The 15,901-nt window shown below is 39.0% G+C and overlaps 1 non-coding gene across 1 annotated transcript; it reads right to left on the reverse strand.

Annotated features, from left to right (window-relative positions):
- Nucleotides 1-4,346: 4,346 nt before the first annotated feature.
- Nucleotides 4,347-4,418, reverse strand: TRNAG-ACC. Its single transcript has one exon. It is a non-coding gene; the product is annotated as a tRNA-Gly (tRNA).
- Between the last annotated feature and the right edge of the window lie 11,483 nt (nucleotides 4,419-15,901).

Consider the following 15,901-nt stretch of genomic DNA (forward strand, 5'->3'; position numbering starts at 1 on the left):
TTTATATCCAAAAGCCTGATAATTTCCAAGTTCTAACATGTTTGACTTTCCAACTAACCTCTTTTTCAATATGTTCTGTAATTTAAATTTTGTGAAACTGAATTTAAATTAATTTTATTTTGAGAAGTGTCCAATATTCCTTGTTGAATTCTGCAGTATCAAATATCCAGGAGAGGAAGTTTCTAAACTATTTTATCCCACACCCTTCCAAAACTGTTTTTAACCTTGCTGTAGACATTTAATGACAGTCCAGTTGTTTAAGTAACAGTAATAACAAATCTTTGGTAATTGGTTGCAGAACTAATGCCATTATAAGATTATCAACCCATCATATAAAAAGAAAAGCCAGAAACTTCATAAAGGTTTGTGTTTCTAAATGATGCCACAGAGGCCAAAATGTGTTCAAGGTGCAATTTAGGATGCTCTGGATGAATGTCACAACCTAACTCAGCATGGGTCATAATGATGGTATTGTGGAAAAAAACAAAATAGAAAATTGCATCTGTAGTTTTTACATCCTGGATGCCCAAAGAGCATTCAGACAGCAAAGCAAATGCCCTGTGACAGAGCTGAGGGATTCAAAATTTAAAATTCCCCTTGGTTCTCAACCTTTTTTTCTGGGTAAAAAACCTACCCCACCACTACCACCATTTCCCCTCAGTATTGTACAGTTCTTCCTCTCAGTGATGTAGCTATGTTTAAACTCTTCCCTGAAAAAAAAAAAAAAAAAAAACTTGACAGATGGCAACCAAGTAGAATAGTTATTTATGTTGCCTCTGTGTTTTTGTCTTCATATATATTATACACATATTGAGATCTGAAAGTACTTGGCTTTCTGCTTAGATACTTACTGTTTTGTTTATTCTAAAGTGCTTGGTGAGAATCTGTTAATATCACTTAAATCTTATTTGGGGGGAATCTGCAAAAAAGTTACTAATAACATAAATCAGTAAATGTTGTTTATGCCTATGGCATCTTCTCCCTGAGAGACAACCTGGGGACAAGAAGAAACAGGAATTGTAATAGGAAACTAAATTTGAATTATGATTACAATGAATTCTGTTTCCTACAACTTCAGCACACAAGAGCAGCCACATTTACAGAAAAGAAGTGTGGTAGTCACTATTCACCAGTCTAGCCATAAACAATTGAGTAAATAAAGCCTGTACCCTGAAACCTTGACATTATAAACTCAATTTAGGAAAAAGAAATATTTGAAATAGGTGAGCATACTGGTAGATCAGATAGACAGATAAATACATAGGCTTTCTCTGCACATCTAGGAATTTAGAAATAGATGAATTGTTTTCAATCAACTCATTTCTCTGATAAGAATGCACACTTGCTGGGGGTTATAATATTTCTTAGCAGAGAACACTAAAAGCACAACTATTGCAAAATTAAAAAAAGAAATGATACAGTCTTTCTCTCTTTAAAGGGTCACTAGATGAAAACATCAGGGACTCTCGGGCCACCAGGATATGTCGAAATGGCAAGACATTGATGGAGCCATGTCTAATGCAAGTGCAAGTGTAAGGTGACAACTGAAGCAACTAACATTGCTCTAGTTCCACAAAGCAATGTTAACTCACTTATATGTCATAAAACCATGTAGATTACTGGCTAGGTTATTGAATTCAGCAATTTAGTCACTAGGTAAGATAGGTAGACTGGTTAACATTACAATTAAAAGATTTTAATATGGAAATTCTTGGTGATTTTTTTCATTTAAATCCAAAATCTAATATAAAATTAATATTATTTCAGAGCACCTCTTTCTTCTCCTTGAGTTCACTTTAAGATTTTATGGAAATGAACAGGCTAATTTGTGAGTGCATGAGCTTTTTTCCCTCCCTTGAGGAGTAGGTAAGAATAGTTCATAACCACTAATGTTTGACACACCTGCCCTATTGAAATGGCATCTTGGGGATCCCCTTCATTCTTCAAATTCTCTTCTTTGTGGGCATCCATCATCTGCCTCTCAAGCTGAAGTCTTCCCAATATTGGCTGTCTCTTTGACCTCACAGTTATGAAATCAAACACAACAATAATCCCACTTTGCCAGAATTTTTTTGGATCCCATCTAAAGAATTACATTTTACTGTGAACACCTCATTTTGAGAAGAAAAATAAAAAATAAGAACGTTCACTAAAAATGATGGCCAGGGTGGTAGAAGGTTTGAGAACAATCAGATGCCTAATTCTGGGTGGGACTGATCAGATGGCTCACCGTGGTGAAGGGAGGGCTTAGAGTCCATGAATGAGAGAAGTGAAATATCTTCTGTGATGCTCCAAGGGGTGTGTAGCAGAGACTGGCTGCTAAATAAACACTTCTTCCCAGGCAGACAGCTAAACTACAGGCATACCTCATTTTATTGTGCTTCGCGGATAATGCATTTTTTCAAATTGCAGGTTTGTGGCAACCCCATGTCAAGCAAATCTCTCAGTGCCAATTTACAGCATTTGTTCACTTCGTGTCTCTGTGTCACTTTTTGGTAATTCTCACAATATTTCGAGCTTTTTCATCATTATTATATTTATTATAGTGATTTGTGATCAGTGATCTTTGACATTATTCTTGTAATGCTTTGGGGGCACCATGAATTGCACCCATAGAAGATGGTGAACTTAATCTATAAATCTTGTATGTGTTCTGACTCCACCAATTGGCTATCCCCCTCATCTCTCTTCCTCTCCTCAGGCCTCCCTATTCACTGAAATATTGAAATATGCCCCATTAATAACCTTCCAATGGTCTCTAAGTGTTCAAGTGAAAGGAAGAGTCGCACATCTTTTCCTTTAAATCAAAAGCTAGAAATGATTAAGCTCAGTGAGGAAGGCATATGGGAAGCAGAGACTGGCTGAAAACTAGACCTTTTGAGCCAAACAGTTAACCAAGTTGTGAATGGAAAGGAAATGTTCCTAAAGAAATTAGAAGTGCTACTCCGGTGAACACACAAATGATAGGAAAGTAAAACAGCCTTACTGCTGATATGGAGAAAGTTTTAGTGGTCTGGAAGAAAACCAAGTCAGCCACATTTCCTTAAACCAAAGCCTAATTCAGAGTAAGGCCCAAGTTCTCTTTAATTCTATGAAAACAGAGAGGTGAGGAAGCTGCAAAAGAAACATTTCAAGCTAGCAGAGACTAGGTTCAAAAGGTTTAAGGAAAGAAGCTATCTCCGTAACATAAAAGTGCCCAGTGAAGCAGCAAGTGCTGATGTAGAAGCTGTAGCAAGTTATCCAGAAACTCTAGTTAAGATAATGAATGAAGATAGCTACACTAAATAACAGATTTTCAATGCAGACAAAACAGCCTTATGTTAGAAGATGCAAAAAAAGAGAGGAGGAGGAAGAAGAAGAGGAAGAAAAGGAAGGAGGAGGAGAAGACGACACCATCCAGGACTTTTATAGCTAGAGAGGAGAAGTCAATGCCTGGCTCCAAAGCTACAAAGGACAATCTGACTCTCTTGTTAGGGGCTAATGCAACTGGTGACTTTAAGTTGAAGCCAATGCTCATTTACCATTCTGAAAATCATAAGGCTCTTAGAAATTATGCTAAATGTACTCTGCCTATGCTTTATAAATGGAACAATAAAGCCTGAATGACAGCATATCTGTTGATAACATGGTTTACTGAATTTTTTAAGCCTTCTAATGAGATCTACTGCTCAGAAAAGACTTTTTTCAAAATATTACTGCTCATTGAAAGAGCACCCAGTCACCCAAGAGCTCTGACGGAAATGTATGAGACTGATGTTGTTTTCATGCCTGCTAACACAACATTCATTCTGTAGCCCATGGATCAAGGAGATATTTTGATTTTCAGGTCTTATTTAAGAGAACCATTTAGTGAGGCTATAACTGCCATAGATAGTGATTCCCCTGATGAATGTGGACAAAGGAAATAGAAAACCTTCTGGAAAGGATTCACCATTCTAGATGCCATTAAGAACATTCATGATTCATGGGAGGAGGTCAAAATATCAACATTAACAAAAGTTTGGAAGAAGGTGATCCAACCCATGGATGATTGGAAGGGTTCAAGATTTCAGGAGAGGAAGTAACTGCAGATATGGTGGAAATAGCAAGAGAACTAGAATTAGCAGTAGGGTCTGAAGATGAGACTGAATTGCTATAATCTCATGATAAAACTGATGAATGAGGAATTGCTTCTTACAGATCAGCAAAGAAATTGATTTCTTAAGGATGGAATCTACTTCTTGAGATATATCAAGAATCCTGAAGATTGTTGAAATGACAACAAAGGATTTAGAATATTAACTTAGTCTCTTTTTTTCTTCTTTTTTGGTGGGGGGGGTGGATAATTAGGTTTGTTAGTTTATTAATGGAGGTACTGGGGATTGAACCCAGGACCTCGTGCATGGTAAGCAGGCACTCTACCACTAAGCTATACCTTCCTCCCCCATAGGATTTAGAATATTAAATAAATTTGGTTGATAAAGCAGTAGCAGGGTTTGAGAGGATTGACTCCAATGGGTAAGATGCTATCAAACAGTAGTGCATGCTACAGAGAAATCTTTCATGAAAGGAAGAGTCAATGGGGCAAACTTTCCTGTTGTCTTATTTTAAGAAATTGCCAAGCCACCCCAGCCTCCAGCAAGCACCATCCTTATCAATCAGCAGCCATCAACATCAAGGCAATACCCTCTACCAGTAAAAAGATGATGACTCACTGATTAAGGTTCAGATGATGGTTAGCAGTGTTTAGCAATAAAGGATTTTTAATAAGATGTATACATACTTTGGTTTTTTAGACATAATATTATGGTGCACTTAATACATAATGTAAATATAACTTTCAGGTGTACTGAGAAACAAAAAAAAAAAAATTGTGTGATTCACTTTATTGTGATACTCATTTTATTGCCATGGTCTGGAACCAAACCCACAATACCTCCAAGGTTTATTTCCCAGCCACCCTTGCAGTTAGACTGGGCTGTGTGACTGACTTCTGGCCAATGGTATAGGACAGAAGTGACACATGCCACTTCCAGGTCTGGCCCTTAAAATCTCCCGTGTGATTTTCCGCATTCTCCTGAGAGTCTAAGAAGCAGTTAACAAATCTGAACCTAACTCTGGCTATATCTCTGATATCCTTCTTATTCCTGAATCTTCCTTTAAGAGTTCTTTCTGTTATCTCTTCCTTCTCTTACTCTGAGCCTTTGCCCACCTCCTTCAACACCTGCATTTGTGAAGTTACTAAAGGTCTCTTTTATAACTTTTGTAGGAGTACATTTCCTCCCCAGCCAAACAAGAAATTCTTCAAGAGGAAAAAAAATCCTTTTGTACACTCTCCTGTGCTCCCACTAACATACCCGGTAACGTACTCCACACATAGGAAATGAAATTTCACACTTAGGCAATTCTATTAGCCAACAGAGGCCAACTCATTAAAATAAGCATTTCTAGTGATTAGAGACACATTTCTAATCTCCAGGTGTCTGTCCCTTGTCTTCCTCAGCCAAGAAAACATTTAGAAAATGAAGCTCCATTTGCTGAGTTAGTTTCACATTCATAGAAACATCTGTTCATCTTCTTGAGAGGAAAATTACAGAGACCTAACAGTGGAGCAACAGCAAAAATGAAAATCCAGCAACCTTAGTGCACTGTTTTATGCAAACTCTGGTATCGTTTTAAAATAATCTCTAATGTTTAACTCAGCCCAAGCCTCAATGTTTAAACAAGATAAATTAATCTATTTTTCTCAAATGAAAAAGGAAATTTTCCCCCTCAGCCAGTTCACTTAATAAGTATATACACATTCTGATAACTTTTAAAATTTACATTTTTATGTTCAAATGAGGATTCAAATGAGTATTTTCCTTCCAGTCTCCCAAAACAGTCTGAAAATCAATCACTTCCCACATTTCTCAAACACTTTCCTCTTACTTATATAGATATTGTTAACTTGAGTTTTTCATAAAACATGGTTACACCATGGATTACTTATTTCAGAGCAGAAGAAAATGAATGTTCCCAAGCTTCTGGAAAATGGGCCCTTAACACTGACCAGGAATCCCACTTTTCTCAAGCCAACTCACACCCACTCATCACCTCAACTGCCATATTTCAAACTCTCTCAGCTCTCCTCACACCTCCACCTCTCCTCCCTGCTACCTCACAGACAAAGATACTGTCTCTTGCCTTACAGGAACATAGAATCCCTAGGAGACGAACCCTCTCCGCCTCTTCATACCAAGCATGCAAACATGGGCATTTCTGTGACTCCTTTCCAGCCCAGTTCCCTTTTCATGAGTCAGCACTATCCCTTATCCTTTTCCTCTCCTGAATACTGCCAAATCCCCATCGATTAAACATATTCAAGTCTTTCCCATCTTATAAAAAACCTTCCCCCAATCCCCTATGTTCTGTTTATTATTTTCTTCTTCTAAGACTTGTCTACTTTGAATGTAGACAGTTTCATAGCCCTCACTCACTCTTTTTTTGTTTGTTTGTTTGTGGGGGGAAGTAGTTAGGTTTACTTATTGATTTATTTTTAATGGCAGTATTGGGGATTGAACTCAGGACCTCAGTGCATGCTAGGCACACACTCTACCACTGAGCTATACCCTACCCACCCCCCACCAATATTCACCCTTCTCTAATCCATCTTTTTCCTCATCCTTCCACAAAAGTAGCTCTTGCTAAGATCACCAATGAATTCCACTGTCAATAACTCCAAAGAACTTTTTTTAAACTCACATTACTTGACATTGCTGGTCACTCCATCTTCATCAAAGCACAGGTTCCCTTTGTTTGTATGACTCTAGTGGTTTCCCTCCTATCTTCTATGATATTCTTCTACGTCCTTTGTAAGTTGATCTTCCTTCAAACAGCCATAAAATGCAGTTCTTCAAAGCTTGGTTCTAGACTCGGCTTTCGCATCACTCCTTAGTATCTCTCTGGGCAATGGCATCCATGGTCATGATGTCATCTACCACCTCCATACTCATGATACACAAAGGTGTATCTCTAGTCCAGGCCTCTCGAAGCTCCAGAAATATAGATTTAAATGTCAACTTGTTGTTTCTGCTTGTCTCTCTCAAAGTCACTCCAAACCCAACACGTTCAAAACTGAACTTGAAATTTGCCTCCCAAATCCCATCTTCTTATGGTATCTCTACCTCATTGAATGGTGCCACCAACTATCCAGTTGTAGAAACTTACTTTTCTTCACCTGACCCCATATCAGTCTATCACTGGTTTTCACCCATTTTATCTCCTAATTACTTCTGAAGCCCATCCTCTGCTCTCCATTTTCACGTCACCGCTTTAGCCCAAGCTCTATCCTATCCGGCCTTGTAACCCATACAATTTTCTATTTCTCTTCCCCAGGTCCACCTTGGCTGCCCACCAACCTGTCTGCACTGAGCTGAAAAGAGCTGTTTGAATCACAAATCTGGTGTTGTCACTCCCATATATTTAGTGACTTTCCTTTGCCGTTAGGATTAAAGATACTTACTGGGACCCGAAAGTCTGGCTCAGTCTGCTTCTGACTGTCCCTCAGGCCTCATCTAGAACCATCCTCCATGGGTTCTCTCCCTCCACCTCTCCCCTGAGGTCACCTGGCCTTCCTTTCAGTCCCTAGGATTCAATGACCGGACCTGCCTGCTGTGGGGCTGTGCCCCACCAGCCCATCATTTGTTTGGTTAACGCTTACTCACCCTTCAGGTCTCCCCGCTGAGGGAACACATCCCTGATAAAAACAAACTAGCCTGCCATTCTTTCTGCTAGTATCCTGTCCCTGATTTTCATGGCACTTCTAATTTTCCATTTATTTCTGTGAACATCCCCTAGAAGGTAAGTAAGTTCTGTGAGAGAAGGAACCGCCCCTATTTCCTCTAACCCCGGGACCTAGCCTAGCACCCAGCACATTATAAACACCCAACATAATATCTTTTGAATGAATGAAAAAAAATGAATAAATTGATCATTCACTGTATTGTTCTCAGGGCTATGTTATCTTTCAAATACTTTAAATGCTCTCATGGCTGTAATGGTTTATTCACTTCACATTTTATCATTTTTTACAATATACCTAATTTCTGTCATAATAAAATAGGAGTACCTCTACTGTAGGAATCATGTTCATTAATTTTTATATCTGAGGATGCAGCATGGTGCCTAAAAGAAAACAGACAGGTATTCAAAAAATATCTGTTGAAAGAAGGGAAGACATGTTGACACAGACTCCAAGACTCTGTATTACGTGAAGAAGAGTTCAAGGTGTAGGCTGTGGAATTAGATCTATACACTCAAATTCTGGCTCACTAATTGTGTGACCATAGACAAACTATTTAATTTCAGTAAGCCTCTCTAAATGGAGGGGGATAATGCCCAACCTCATATGGTTACTGTGAGAATTAAGTGAGATCACCCTTACGAAACCTAGTTTTGCAGCCAAAATAATGCCTTAGGGTGCACTAAGATATACTCATGGAGATTATTGTTTTCAAATAAATAAACAATGTACAACTTCCTGAACCACCTCTGAGACTCTGCACAGAGAGAGAGAGCACATCATGGTCCCTTCATGTAGCTCCGCCTGCCAGCATCCCTGTCAGAGGGCACTACAGCCTACAGAATGAACACTGGGACTCATGCTCCAGAAGAAGATAGCCAGCAGGGCTCCCTGAGACAGCCTGGAAGGCCATTGGGTGAGTGGCTGTTTCCTGAGGAAGCTACCCGAAACCAACATCCCATCTAGCATAAGCCATTGCCTTCCTAGATATAACACTGGGCTGTACCAACCCAGCTGAGATTTGGAGGGGAGAAACGGCTCTGCACAGGGCCTATAAGCATTTGGACCAACCCTCCTAACAATCAAATCTAGAAGTTTCCTTACGATTATATACCTTCCTTGGGTATTCCCAACACTCAAACTCAGCAGTTCCCTCTTTCCTACTTGATTCCGAAATAAAGTATGAAGATTAGCTATTATTTAAAAATAACTTCAAGAACAAAAATTGCCATGAAGGCAAATTTGCAGAAACAATTACAAAATAGCTAATAATATTCCAGATTTGTGTACAGAAATAGAATTTATTTATACGTACTGCCCTAGTGTTGGAAGAATAAAATGATAAGGATGTCAATTAATGTACGTTAGGGCCATATGAATATTCACTGTATGAAAACATGAAATGCACTTCATATTTGCTTCATCTGCACAAAAGTATGCTGTTCTCACTACTTCAAAATAGTCTTGGTATGACTGTCTCTCAGTACAAATTGTAATGCCCCAATAGTACAGATGAAGCAATTGAATCAGTCAAAGGTAAATCATGCTCCCATGATCAAACAGAAACTGAGAACCTGTGATGAGAACAGCATTGTGATCTTTGAAGAATAGAACCTGTTCTGATAATGGACAAAAATATAAAATGTTTCTCAGGTGTGTAAAGTTTGCCACAAGCCATGCCACCTTCACACTGTCTGCACTTCTCTTCCCTGATCACATTTCCCTATGATGGTCTCTTCACAGGACAGGGTTTAGGACCACCATGTTCCACCCTAGGTACTCTCACATCTCCATGTGAAACTGAAGGAACTCAACATCTAGAAATGCAGCTTTCCAGGAATTAACAACTCGCCTGAGGAACTCACTGAGATAATTACAGATTCACATGCATTTATAAGAAATAATACAGAGAGATACAGTGTCCCTTTTACCCTAGTTTCCCCCAATGGTAACCTCTTTAAAACCATAGCACAGCATTACAACTAGGATATTGACATTGATACAGTCAAGATACAAGCTAATAGCTAAAGGGGTCATTTCATCTCATGTGAAAAAAAAAATGGTCTAAGGAATGAAAGGCGTAGGGAAGCCAAGAAACTTGACTTTGTTATGTGAACTATTAACAACTCTAATAGTGGAAATTTTATGACTTATCGAGCAACAGTCAATCAAGAAAAGGATTACAATGATGAGGATGAGAAAAAGATATTTGTGGGCAGCTAGAGACGCCTTAGCATTTCTCAAGTCAAATCATGTAGATCAGTGATTCAGCGATTTGGTACCCAATCGTGCTCCCATGTGGGTAACGTATACCTCACCTCTACCCTTAGTGACCTTTCTAAGTCACTGAGTGTGAAGCCTTAGAAGCATTTAGCCAATCATCATATTCAAATCAAAATGAACCTATTCAGTCTCTTAGCATAGACAATCTGATATTCAGCATATGAAATAAGAGCTCCATTTGCTTCCTCTTTGTTTAACAAGAGGTAGCATCAAAGAACCTTGAGTTTCATATCAGGAAAATCTGAGTTTGCCTTCTCATTCTCCCACTGACGGGTTGCCACCTGGGCATCTGAGATTGTTATCTCACCTAGAAAAATGCATATAATAGGTATCCACTAAAACTGTGAGGGGATTCAAGGAGATAATGTACATTAAAGACATAGCATCTGATGATCACTTAAAAGAATGTTATTTCATGTAATCTTCTTTCCCCTGCTTGCCAGTCCCCTTCCCTTACAGTACAAGTTTCTTGTCAGAGAATAATCAAAGTAGAATGTCGCAAAACACATCTCACCTTGCTCACCTGACATGTCAAACATGTCAATAGTTAACAAAACTATCTTCCCCCGAAAGACTTTATAGTAAAAAAACAAAGAGACCTTGACTTGCATGCCAAACAGAGAGCCCTGCTCTCTAAAGAGACACCTCAATGCCGGACTACCTCTCAATACTGACAGGGGTTAACAGTGCAGTTTAAAACACCTCCGAGGAGCTGGCAACTTCAGGGACCAGCAAAGACAACACAGAACGTGAAGTCAACTGGAAGATCAAAATAATGTCCACAAAAGCAAAGGAAAATTGAGTATATTTAACTAGAGCACTCAGGAAAATGATACCCAAGGAGATTGCACAGACTGGAAAGCCCACAGAGATGATAACCCCTTGTCCAGAAGATCCCATGCACAAATGGCATTGAGGGCAAAAACTGAAAAAAGATAGTGAGGTGCCCCAGAATATAACAGCTGCAGCATTACAGAAAGCAACCAGGAAGTGAAGATAATATTTTAAGTCTTAAAAACATACACATGAAAGTCTTAAACATTCTATTCCCACTAAGATTCATTACATCACCTTCACCGTTTCCTAACTGATCCCTGGACAGTCTAAGCCAAATAGGAACTGAACAATGGGCAGACTTCTTAGGCTTTGACTCGTCAGGCAGGTTCTTTGGGGCTAGAAGAAAAGTAATTATGGTGAGAAGAAATAATCTCAGCCAACTGTCCATTTATTTAGCTGCAGTTTAGATATATTGCTTCTAAAGATCTAAGACTCTGAACTGATGTGTAGGTATCTCTGCAGGTCAAAGAATATGACTAATGGCCCCTTGAAATTCAACATGGGGCTAGAGGATTCTAGAACCTTTGATAGATGAGAATTTCAATGATTAATGCTGTCTTTAGCGAGAGGCAGGAAGCAGTGGCTCTCCTCTGGTAACAATCTACAAGATTTAAGACATGAATGGGTAATTTTGAAAAGAACTGACCTAAGAGAAAACGTGTAGCGTACTTCCTGGCTCTCGATTTCTTTAATTAATTTTTGAGATGATTGTAGATTCACATGTAGTTGTAAGGAATATTACAGACGAATCTGGTTAATCATTTAAAGACTCAGTTTTCTCAATGGTAACAAGATCACTACCAGGATATTGACACTGAGAGTCAAGACACAAAACAGCTCATCACCACAAGGATTTCCTACATGTTACTCTCTTATAGCCACACCCAGCTCTCTCCTGCCCTCTCCCCTCTTAACACCTGCCAACTACTAATCTACACTAATCTGTTTTCATTTCATAATTTTGTCATTTCAACATATATAAACTGATTCATACAATATGTAACCCTTTAAAATTAGATTTTCTCACTCAGCTTAATTATCTGGACATTCATCCAGGTTGTTGTGTATATTGATACTTCATTGCTTTTTATTGCTGAGTAATATTCCATGGTATGGATGTACCAGTGTGTTAACCATTCACTCACTGAAGGATATCTGGGTTGTTTCCAGTTGTTAGGCTATTACAAATAAAGCTGCTATCATCATTCATGCACAGGTTTTTGTGTGAACGGGAAGTCTTCATTTCTCCAGGATAAGTGTCCAGGAGTGCATTTGCTGAATGGTTTGATAGTTACATGTTTAGTTGTGTTTTTTTTAAGTACCAAACTCTTTTCCAGAGTGGCTGTACCATTTTACAGTACCACTAGCCACTATGTGTGGTCCAGTCTTTCTGCATCCTTGCCAGCATTCAGTGATGCTATTTTTTATTTAACCATTCTGATAAGTGCCTCTGGCTCTCCTTTAAAGGTAAACATGAAGATAAGAGGAAAGACTTGCCTAAACTCAGAGAAAACACTGCAAACTTTAATTCAGTACTTAAGTTTTACCATATGCTTTTCCTAAAATCTGGTTAGTTAAATTCAGAAAATTGCTCTCCTAGATCATCAGAAAATTTAAAGAATTAAATAAGGGGAAATATCCAATCTCATGACCCCATTTCACCCTAAAGCATTTCATCTTGTACATAATGTGTTCTGTAACTTTAGAATATTTCATAACCATCCCAGTTAGTACTAATATTTATTACTGTGATTTTCTTAAACAAAAATTCTTCCCAGAGCTATTTCCTCATTAATGAAGGTGTAACTGATTAAATAACTCATAGGTATTTCTTACCCATTAAAAGCTGTTAGGTTATTTTGCCATCAGCTACATTGAATCTTTACAACTTTAGCTTCTATCTTTATACTACAGACTTAGGTCTTTTTCAAAGTTGTTCAAGCTTAGATTGCACTAACATTAAACCAAAATACATAAGCTGGACTGCTGTATCTTAGACCGATCTTTTCCAGAAGCTTCCTACCTCCTGGGAAGTCTGAGTTATCACAATTTCTCTATCCCCTACTTAGAAATCCTACACTGAGGAAAACTGCTTGATAGAATCCGCCACTTAAATTGAGTGTATGCATACCTTTGTCCCAGCTATTCCACTCCCTGGTATATGCCCAAGATAAATGCATACATTTGAGCCAAAAAAATTTACACTGCAGCATTATTTGTAATAGCTCCAAATTATAAGAAATCCAAATGTCCATCAACAAAAGAATGGACAGATTAACTATGGTATATAAAAATATAGTGGAATATTATACAGCAGTGAAAAGGAACAAACTGCTGTCATATGCAACAATATAGATGAATGTCACAAACAATGCTGACTGAACTCAGTCATAAAAGAATGTATAATAAATGATTCCATTTGTAAAAGTTTAAAAATTGGGGAGACAATATTACCATTTAGAAGAAAGAAATGGAAGGAGTTACGTGAAAGATGTCTGAGGTGTTGGGAACATTCAATTTCTTGATCTGGATGGAAGTTATATGGATATGCTCCCTCTATGAAAATTCATCATGTTGAATGCAGGATTTCCATATTTTTCTATATTCCTATGTTAAACATAATATAATAGCTTGTATAAATATAATATTAAAAGAATGAAAGCAAAGGTTAAAATAATGATGATTATGATCATAATGAAAGAATCCTTTCTCTATACTCAAATAATGGTCACCAGCCTTCTTGCACAAAAGTTCAGTCCTGCTTAGGAGAATTAGAATTCAGAGATCTGGTTTTAGAAAACAGTTCTGGATCTAGTCACTGAGAGACATTGGCAGTTTGGCCCTCTTGTGCACAGTGATGTAGTAAATGGAGTCAGGAGGGGACACAATGGGTGCATCCAGCACCTGGATAAGTTAATAGAACTTTTCTGTGGTTTGATGAGGTTTTAATCACTCTTTCTGAGAAGATTCAGTTTGGCTGTCTCTCCAGGGAAGAAAGGAGGGTCCTAGAAGTAGCATGTCACTCTGGGAGGGTAGAGGGTAACCACACTCCAGGTGAGTCTCCAAGCAAGTAGATGCAATTATGTGATATATGAGACTATAAGCTTTCCATGAAAGAAATCCTTGATCTGATACCTTACTACTAGAACTTTTTGAAAATGCAATTAGTGACTCAATTATCAGGGCAGTTCATTGAGTCATTCTACAAATACGAATTAAGGACTTTCTGTGTCAGGTATTGTGTTAGATGTGGCAACTCAGTGGTAAACAAGAGGGACACAAAGCCTGCCCTCAAATGGGGCTATAATCTAGCAAGGCAGACAGATAAATCAGCCAAAACAATTAAGTGTACAGATGGGAACATGTGGGGAAGATACCAAAACTAGTCTAGAGCAGAAGCTGAGAAAGTGTTCCAGGGCTTTCTGCCAATAGTAGAGAATGGTCCTGGCATCTCAGATAAGTGGGAGGGAGCACCAGGCAAGACAGAGCCGAGGGACAGCACAGCTGAATGTTCCAGGAGGGAGCAGCACAGGTGAATAACCACAGCCCAGGAAAGCCAAGAACGAGGTCTCACCAATGGGGGGACAATGCCCACTGATCCATGAGAGGCAGGCAATCCAACAACCACTCTTCCATCACCTTAACACCCAGAGTTTCGTGTCATTGAAAGGAAAGAAAGAAAAGGACAGTAACATACTTGGTGTTACTATTTTCTATGAATAAAAGCCTCTTTCTGGACATTGAATCCATGCTAGTCAGAAAATCTGCAGCAATTTACTGGGCTGACTGATGGAGAAGTGAGCCCAGTAAGTTGCCCAGTCACAGGATCTAGGTAAGGTCAACACACTTAATAGCATAGATAGATCAGGAGTGAAATGTCCCCGTCAGCACATTTTACATGGAATTTCTGACTTACACCAGAATTATACTCTATATCCCATTAATAGTAAAGGTAAACAAATATTTTGTTCTAGTATCTTAGTTACTCTGCAAATATTTATTGCATATCACTATGTTCCAAGGTGTGGGGAGAGCTGGGAAGGTGTAAAAGCCAAGATGCTGTTAATGGGCAACCTAACAAAGTGGAAAGAGGCACTTTGGAACCCGATCACCTGAGGTTTAAATCTTGATTGAACTTCTCACTAATAGAGTGGCCTTGGGTTAGTTACCTAACTCTCCACAACCTCATTCCCATAATGCGAGTTAAAAAACATTTCCCTGACAAGTTCTGCAGGATTGAATGAGACCTGGGAAAGGTTCTACACTGGGATGTAGTGGTTCAGAAAGAGCTGGAACCGACCCCCATTCCCACCCCTGCTCTAGCCCACCCTCCTCTTTGCACCAACTTGCTTCCTTACTGGGATTTACAAGCACAGGTGCGGGTGCTAGTTTGGCGGTCATTCATACCCCTTGCCCCTGCAAACAGCTCTTTTTGGTCACCCCTTGTACAAAATCCAACCTGCCCTCTGAAGGACACATCTGTGTCTTAGCTTTGGACCATCTGAGCAGGAAATTCCAGCATTCAGATGCCCTGACCATGGTCTATAAAAGAGAAAGACGTGATGCCCTGTCCCTGCAGAATCTTTGCTCAGCAGGAATGGTGTGGCCAGAGGAGGGCTCAGCTGGGGTCCTCTAACAGACTGGGCCAGGCAGGGGGCCCTCTTGCCCAAGTCTAAGGCCAGTATGATTTGGAAGTAAATGCTCTAGGATGATAAGAATGTTTAAGAAACAGTCTTTCCACCAGACTATTTCACTAGCTGTGTTTCTACAACAGTCTGCCTCCGTAAGCTACCCTACTCCTATGGCTATTTTATAGGAATGCTGCTGGTATGCATTCCTTTCCTTGTTTGAAACTCACTCTGAATCTCTAACAAGTCCAAGGTCTTGAAGTGCTTGCTCATTGTTCTGTATATCCCCTAATATTCTCTGGATTAAAAAAAATAAAATAAAACCTTACCTAAACTGTGTTCACTATGATTGCTGTTGGTTAGTATGTGGATTTAAATAAATCCTTCAGCC

The sequence above is a fragment of the Camelus ferus genome, chromosome 3 (assembly GCF_009834535.1).
Source record: "Camelus ferus isolate YT-003-E chromosome 3, BCGSAC_Cfer_1.0, whole genome shotgun sequence".
Lineage (NCBI taxonomy): Eukaryota > Metazoa > Chordata > Mammalia > Artiodactyla > Camelidae > Camelus > Camelus ferus.